Source organism: Natrix helvetica, assembly GCF_964273705.1.
Source record: "Natrix helvetica genome assembly, chromosome: 11".
NCBI classification, from domain to species: domain Eukaryota; kingdom Metazoa; phylum Chordata; class Lepidosauria; order Squamata; family Natricidae; genus Natrix; species Natrix helvetica.
The window spans coordinates 3,201,004-3,209,684 of NC_138562.1; positions in this window are offsets into that span (position 1 = coordinate 3,201,004).

The window sequence follows — 8,681 nt, forward strand, 5'->3', positions numbered from 1 at the left end:
CATCCTGAAAATACTCTTGTTGAGCGTCTTGATAGAACGCTCTTTCAGCTCTCTGTGTGTATTCTCTCTGGGGATACGCTCGCTCACTTCCTTGTGAGTAATCTCTCTGGGAATACGCTCGTTCAGCTCTTTGGAAATTTTCTCTCTGGGTAAACACTTGTGGATTTCTCTCTGGGCGCCCTTTTTGATTTCGCCAAGCCCCTGGGTTGGGCTTCTGTTGGCGGTACATGGGTGGCTGCCGTGAGGCAGGGACTCCGCTCCGGCACACTCGTGCGATGTGCCCAAGTTTGTTGCAATGCGAACAAACAACGTTCCTGAACCTACAAGTAGACCTGGGGTGATTCCCTCCGCAGCTTGCGCAGGGCGGCAAACGGGATCCGGGTCTCCCCCCAGGCCTCACGTGACTGCTCTGCATTAGGTGACTGTCCTCGAACTCGGGATTCTCGTAGTCGGGGCTTGTGTCCTCGTAGTGAACTCTGGTTTGCCTCGGTGCTGGCTGGTTTACGCTGGCCCCTCGTTGTATGGTCACCGATGATTTCTCCGCTGATTCTGACGCTCTTGCTTCGTTTAACGCTGTCTGTAGGGTTAAACTCGGGTTTGCCAACAGCTTCTTTTGCAACGAAATGTCTCTTATCCCACAGATGAGCCGCTCTAAGATGTGTTCTTCCAGATCCCTGTATTCGCAGTGAGCTGCTGCTTTTCGTAGGGCTGCAACATATTGATTAACGGATTCTCCCGCCTTCTGAGTCCTCATGTTGAATTCCTTGCGGCAGACATGGCGGGAAGGTTTTGGCGCGTAATGGGTTTGCAGAGTCTGTTGCAACGTTGTCCACGATACTGCTTGTATTGGAGTAGGCGCGGTGAGGTCTCTGGCCGTATTGAAGACTTCTTTTCCACAGTAGCCGAGGAAGATGTTTTTCTTCCTCGCATCGGTGATCCCCGTGTATTCATTCGCTTCGAGGAAACACTCGAAACGAATCATGAAGGCTTCCCATTCGTCGTTTTCTGGGTCGAAAGGAGCGGGGGGAGCATGCATCGCCATCTTCTCTGTTTGAATTTGCCGCGCTGCGGTGATCTGAGATGGCTGTCGGAATTGCTGCCGAATTCCTGGGCTGGATCAAATCCGGAGATTCTGGAGGTAGCGTTCTTCGTCCTATCTGTCTCTCAATCCCACCTTCGTCGCCAATGTTAGATCGGGGCAACGAGAGACAGACTGCGGACACGAAGTGACTTAACAGCTCTTTATTAGTAGTAATAGTGATCCAGCTTACTCTGAGGTCGGAGGGTTCCCCTTTTATAGGGAGTGGGCACGCCCCTCGACCAATCAAAGGAATACCTGTTTCCCGCTGTAGGAGCGGACCAGAGGGAAGACTTATCCCGATATATGTTAATATCTAACAGTTGGACTAGAGGACGAAAGCAGGAGACCCCTTAACCATGAGGAATACTGGATGAAGAGCTATTGAATGAATGGATATAAACTCTACTTTCAAATATTTCACTTGTATTTTTAAGACGGCCTATGTAGCTCTCCCTCCCTTCAGTCTTCTGAGTAGGGAGACAGAGATGCTGTGTTGTGTTCTTTTCTTTGCCCACTTTGTATTTATTTATGTTTCAAATTTATATGGTCAATTATCTTGCAAAGAGCAATTCTGGGCAGTGCACCATAAATCCCCAAAGAAAACATAGAATAGAATTCTTTATTGGTCAAGTGTGATTGGAGACACAAGGAATTTGTCTTCGGTGCATAAGCTCTCATTGCGCATAAAGCTGTAAGTGATAAATCATCACCATAGTCATCATAAAAATACATTCATCATAAATCATAAGATACAACACTCAATGATAGTCAGAGGAGACTAAATAAGCAATCAACATAAATCATACTATAAAACTAAATAAAACAATCTAGATCAATATAAAATTTGAAAAATATTTTTCAAAACCAGATGAAAACAATGAAACATAAATAAGAACCCAAGCACAAGTAGGGAAATTATCAAGATGCTACGCATAATGCAACCAATGTTAAACTTCCTCTTTCCAGGGGATCCTTGAGCCTGTTGGAAGACCCCCAATTTAAGGGATTTCTGGATGGCCAGAAGGACTAAGCTTGGCTGGGGGAGGGGGGGCAAAGGGCCATGGCAGAAAAGGCCCACTTCCTGAATTGTCAGATGAAATTCTTTAGTAAACAGGACCTTCATGCTGGATTTGTTGGGGTGGGTAGAGGTAACCAAGGAGAGGCGGTCCCACAGATAATAGAAATAGCACTAAGACTTACATGTTGCTTCACGGGGCTTTTACAGCCCTCTCTGTGGTCTACACAGTCAGCCTATTCACCTGGAGAATCTGGGTCCTCATTTTACCTACCTCCCAAGGATGGAAGGCTGAGTCAACCTTGAGCTGCTCAGAATCGAACTCCTGGAGTGAGCAGTGAGTTAGCCTGCACTACTGCATTCTAGGGACGTGGTGGCTCGGGGGACTCAGTGGCTATGACACTGAGCTTGTCAATCAGAAGGTCAGCAGTTCAGCAGTTTGAATCCCTAGCGCTACGTAATGGAGTGAGCTCCCGTTACTTGTCCCAGCTTCTGCCAACCTAGCAGTTTGAAAGTATGTAAAAAATGCAAGTAGAAAAATGGGGACCACTTCGGTGGGAAGGGAACAGCATTCCGTGCAACTTCAGCATTTAGTCATGCCGGCCACATGACCACGGAGAAGTCTTTGGATAGCGCTGACTCCTCAGCTTAGAAATGGAGACAAGCACTGCCCCCTAGAGTCGGGAACGACTCATGTGAGGGGGGACCTTTACCTTTACCTTTACCATACTGCATTCTAACCACTGCACCACCAGAGCTCCTGGGCCTGTGCCACGCTTTAAAGGTCAAAAACAGCACTTGGGAATTGGGTCAGGAAGCAAACTGGCAGTCAACACCGTTCACGGAGCAAATGTGTAATATGTGACTTCCAAGTGCATTTTGCAATAGCTGAAGCTTCCTGATACTCTTCAAAAGTAGCATTAAAGTTGTCTATTTGGAAGATGACCAGAGAGTAACTGGGTTTAAATGACCTCCTGACCACAACTACTAACTGCTACTCGAGCAGGACTTGTGAGTCCACAAATTTTGCATATTGGGTCTGTTTGGCGCAGATCTAATGCCATCCCATTGAATACCAAGATGGTGAAGTCCCAGATTCAGAAGGCCCCTAAACCCAGAGCCATTTTGCCCTTCTAGAGTTCAGCTGAAACCTGTTGTTCCCCATCCAGACCTCTGTAGCCTCCAATTACCAGGGTCAGAGAGACACAATTGAGTGCCATCAGTGTTCAGCAGCTCTCTTCAATTGGTACTTGATCTTGCTCCTACCTGTTGCAACTATCCTGCCATTCAACCCCTCCTCCTCCTTCTCCTCCTCCTCCTCCTCCTCCTCCTCCTCCTCCTCCTCCTCTTCTTCTTCCTCCTCCTCCTCCTCCTCCTTTGCATTTCTGGCAGCAGGGACTTTCTGACTATTGATGTGAATTGCCTTCCTAATCAATAGTTGTCTTAAAAGCCAGACCAAAGGAACAGTTCCTACTAAATTCCCCATCCTCTGAATTGCTTCTTACCTGGCTGGACCTGCCCCCCCTTCACCCTCGCTGACTTTGGTTCTTCTCCTCCCACCCCAACTCTTTGCCTGGAATGTTGACTTCAGGGCACTTATCTAGTAATAAGCTCCCTTTGTGCCCCATTCAGCTCCTTCTATTTTCTTTTGCCCCATTCATCACTTTGAAAAATGAGAGATTCGTTGCCGTTGCTTACCAATCTGCCGCTTCTCAGCTCCCCTCAGCCCTCATAGTTGTGATCCGAACAGGAAACACTCCCATGTTGTTAATTAAGGGTGATTCTTCAGGAAAGTCACAACTAAATGGCCTGGCTGGTCTGTGGCATGATGGATGAGCTGCCCGCAGGATGCCTCTTGACTTTCCTTTCCAAAGAACCCCCCCCTGCATTCCCCAGGTTCATGTCCTCCCCAGACTGGGCAGTCATCCAAAGAGGCTGGCCCGCCCCCTTGGCTGCTGTGGCCAGCTGGGGAGTGATCTCTCCTCTTCTGAGGGCAAATCAGGAGGGGCTGGAGACCCCCCGGCTGGTTCGACTGCTGGCTTGTTTCCTCACAAGGGCACAAAACCAATTTTTGAATGAAATCACCACAATCCACTGTAGAAATTACAGTGAGGGCTCTTGCTGAAAAAGAAAAAAAGCCAATGCAATCCTACAGTAAGTTGCATTAACAGAGGGATACAATCAAGATCAAGTGAGGTACTAATACCATTCTATAAAGCCTTAGTAAGGCTTCCAGCTTTTCTCACCACACTATAAAAAAGATGTTGAGACTCTAGAAAAAGTGCAGAGAAGACAGCCAGGATGATTAGAGGACTGGAGACTAAAACATATGAAGAACTGTTGCAGGAACCGGACTTGGCTAGTGAAGAGAAGGACCAGGGGAGACATGGTAGCAGTGTTCCAATATTTGAGGGGCTGCCACAGAGAGGAGGGCATCAAGCTATTTTTTAAAGCATCTGAAGGCCAGACGAGGAACAATGGATGGAAACTGACCAAGGAGCGATTCAACCTAGAAATAATGAGGAACTTTTTGACAGTGAGGACAATCAACCGATGGAACAGAAGTTGCCTTCGAAAGTTGTGGGAGCTTCATCACTTGAGATTTTCAAGAAGAGATTGGACTGCCGTTTGTCAGAATGGTGTAGGGTTTCCTGCTTGAATGGTGTAGGGTTTCCTGCTTGAGTGGACTAGATGACCTATAAGGTCCCTTCCAACTCTGTTAATCTGTGAAAAAAATGCTGAATGGAATGCAGAATTCATTCACTCGCAGAAAGGATCCCACATCTGTTTCTGTGTGAAATGGCTGGCAGGATGCTTCCCACCACAGCCAGGTATTCCTGAACATTCTGCATAATAATAATTGCTAAACTTACCGGCTTTACCCAAGGAGGTAAAAAGGGCTTCTGATGAGGCTTCCAATTTCATGTCATGCAGAACTGGTGCAGAACAAAATACTTCTCTGTAGAGATAGAGGCTATATAAAGGTTACATAGAGGCCGTGTGCAGCACACTGCCACGCCTCAGTAACTGTTTACCTCAGATGTCTATGAGCTCACCTAATTAGCACCACCAGGCACTACCAGGAACCATCCAGATAGGTGAGACTCTACCCTGGCTGGGATGTTCTTAGAGATTGACAAGGAGAATACACCAATAACAATGCAGTTGCTATATATCCTCTTTGCTGCTTGTTAAAACTGTATAAAAAGCAATAAACTCTGAGAAGGCAGACAGACATTTTGGATACCTTGCTATGACTGGTTTCTGAGCCCATCACTTCTCAAATATACTTAAATTTCTAAGATGATTTTAAAAAGACAGTAACTAAGGGCACAGCACTGCCGCTGAACTGAACATCTGGATGAAGAGGAGCAGCTCGGCCTTTGCTGTGAGCACATCTGAAGATCTTCGTGCAGGTACACAAAGGGCTTTCGTGGACCATATAGACCAGGGGTCTCCAACCTTGGCAACTTTAAGCCTGGTGGACTTCAACTCCCAGAATTCCCCAGCCAGCTGGGGGTCTGCCAGGCTTAAAGTTGCCAAGGGTGGAGACCCCTGCTATAGTTACCTCGAACTGCAGATGGAGCACCTTCTTTAGAATAAACACGGTGGGTTTAATTTGGTTCATTCAGCAACTGAACAACGGCCTTGACCCATATCCAGAGGTGGTATTCAGCAGGTTCTGACCAGTTCTGGAGAACCGGTAGCAGAAATTTTGAGTAGTTTGGAGAACCAGAAAATATCACCTCTGACTGGCCCCACCCCCATCTATTCTCTGCCTCTAGAGTCCCAGCTGACCGGGAGGAAATGTAGATTTTGCAGTAACCTTCCCCTGGAGTGCGGAGGGAATGGGGCTTTTACAGTATCTTTCCCCTGGAGTGGAGAGGGAATGGGGATTTTGCAGTAACCTTCCCTGGAGTGGGAGGGAAATGGTGATTTTGCAGTAACCTTCCCCTGAAGTGGGGAGGGAATGGGGATTTTGCAGTATCCTTCCCCTGGGATGCCCACCAAGCCATGCCATGCCCACCAAGCCACACCCACAGAACCAGTAGTAAAAAATGTTGAACTCCACCACTGCCCATATCTGCAGCTTCCAAATCACCTCCTTTCAGCCCCACAGACAGCACACGACAGTCATGCAATCTTGTGATGACCATTGCTTGGAGGAGTACTATTCAGGTTACCTTGCTCCATAACAGCCATAGTGAATAAAGGACACTCTCTGCCCCACTGGGTTCATGGCTATGGTTGAGTTTTGGCTCTCCAACACCTCTGAACTGCACCCCTGTTCTGATAGGAGTGGTGACCTTCATCTATTGTGGATAATTTTCCTCATTTTTAATCATCACTGGCAGGATTCTCCCTTATGAAGCCACATCCAGACTCCAGGGCATATACAGAATAGGTTCTTCTGCTGATAAGGGCCATTTGCCCACTGTGAATTTTTAGCATCTCTCTTAAATTGTCCATGGATTTTTAGCATATCTCTAAAATCATTCATTGGCTCCCAAAAGGATATTAAAAACTTGTCCATTTTCTTTTGCTTTGGGCATGAGTATTGGTTATTCTGCAAGATGCACATGCTAATGTCAGGCTTGCCCCAGCTAGGTCCCTAGGAAAGAAAGACCCTCGATTCCATTTGATTGAACTGATGTGTTCTTTTACTAAGTGTTAGTGGTTGCAAACAAAACAAGGCTCAAGCTGAGATCTGATGGCTATACATCCCGAGTAGGAAAAAGAGTTAAAGGCATACTAGAATATAGCATCATAGGGCTGGAAGGGATCTTTGAGGTCTTGTAAGGCAGGAGAGCTTTGCCTAAGGCAGGAGAGCTTATATCATCCCAGATAAATGGATTTCCAATCTTTTCTTGTGATGGAGCTCCCACCCCTCCAGAAGCCAAACTTATGAGTATTCTTATTAATCTTTATAATGTTTTATAAAGATTAATTTTATAAAGAATGCAGATGTCCATCTGTCTTATATTCCTTGCAGATAGCTGGTCATCTGCATTCTTTTAGAGCAGGGGTGTCCAAACCTGGGAACTTTAAGACTTGTGGACTTCAACTCCCAGAATTCCCCAGCCAGCATGGCTGGCTGGGGAATTCTGGGAGTTGAAGTCCACAAGTCTTAAAGTTCCCAAGTTTGGACACCCCTGTTTTAGAGAGTCATTGAAACCACTAAGAGATTTATCTGTGTCCTCAGGTCAACTGAGTGGTGTAAATGGATGTGGAGCCTTCTTGGCTGCCCAGATTATTTCTGCAGACAATATATGTCCTTCCATTATAAATATATATATATAAAATATATAAAGGTAAAGGTAAAGATTCCCTTTGCACATGCATGCTAGTCATTCCTGACTCTAGGGGGTGGTGCTCATCTCCGTTTCAAAGATGAAGCACCAGCACTGTCCGAAGACGTCTCTGTGGTCAAGTGGCCGGCATGACTAAATACCAAACGTTCATGGAACGCTGTTACCTTGCCACCAAAGGTGATTCTTATTTTTCTAGTTGCATTTTTACGTGCTTTTGAACTGCTAGGTTGGCAGAAGCTTGGAGCTCACTCCGTTAAGCGGTGCTAGGGATTCGAACCACTGAACTGCCGACCTTTCTGATCGACAAGCTGAGCGTCTTAGCCACTGAGCTATCGCATCCCTTTTGTAATGGATAGATATCCCCAAATCATATCCCATATAAAATGTATACATTTATATAAATATAAACCCTTCCATTCCCCACCTTCCAGTCAGAGCTGAAGAAGCTTCTTTGATAAGGAGTGAAATTTCTTCAAAGAAAAACATGAAAGTCCTGTTGCCTCCTGAAAAAGCATCTTTGGGATAACCATGACCTTGTTGACTGAGAATCTTCATGGAGCTCCACATGAGATGACCAGGCTGAGCTGGAAAATGGGTTTTTTCCCCCCTGTGGATTTCTTTGATTTTATCTCATCTAAAATAACGTTTTTTCTCTGGACATTTTTTTATTGTTTCCTATTATGTTGTACATTATGTCTGCTCATAAAAACTTTACTTGAGTCTCAAACCATCTTTATGTCTGTATCTTTATTATAATTATTGTCAACACATATTCATTTGTTTTTTTATATTTTTGCAATATACTATACAACGGTGTTTCATTTAAACTTCATCGGAAGGAATTATTTTTTTCTTTTAAATGTTAAAGTCATTGGTTGTGATTTGAAAAAAGTATGTGGTAGTAGCTTCACTTGATAAATGCTAGTAGCCAAATTCTCATTCAAAACATATCAATTCTCGAAAAAGATCTGTGACTTTCAGAAAAATAAGTATATTAGTTTGCATCACTATTTTTGTATTTCCATGTATCTGCCCTAAATTGTCCATCATATCAAAAACCATTCTGATAATTTACCTTGTGTTATTTTAATATGTTTCTCAGAAGTTCTGTCTTTTTTTTGAACAAAACACTCATTTCCAGGCTCCCATTAACCCCAATTTTGATAAGGCATGTCCCTTAGTTTATCAATTAGTGCTTTGTAAAATGTTATTTTAACATTGTTTAGAACTTCAATTCCATTATCAAGGTCTTGGCCCCATGCAAAATAATTTC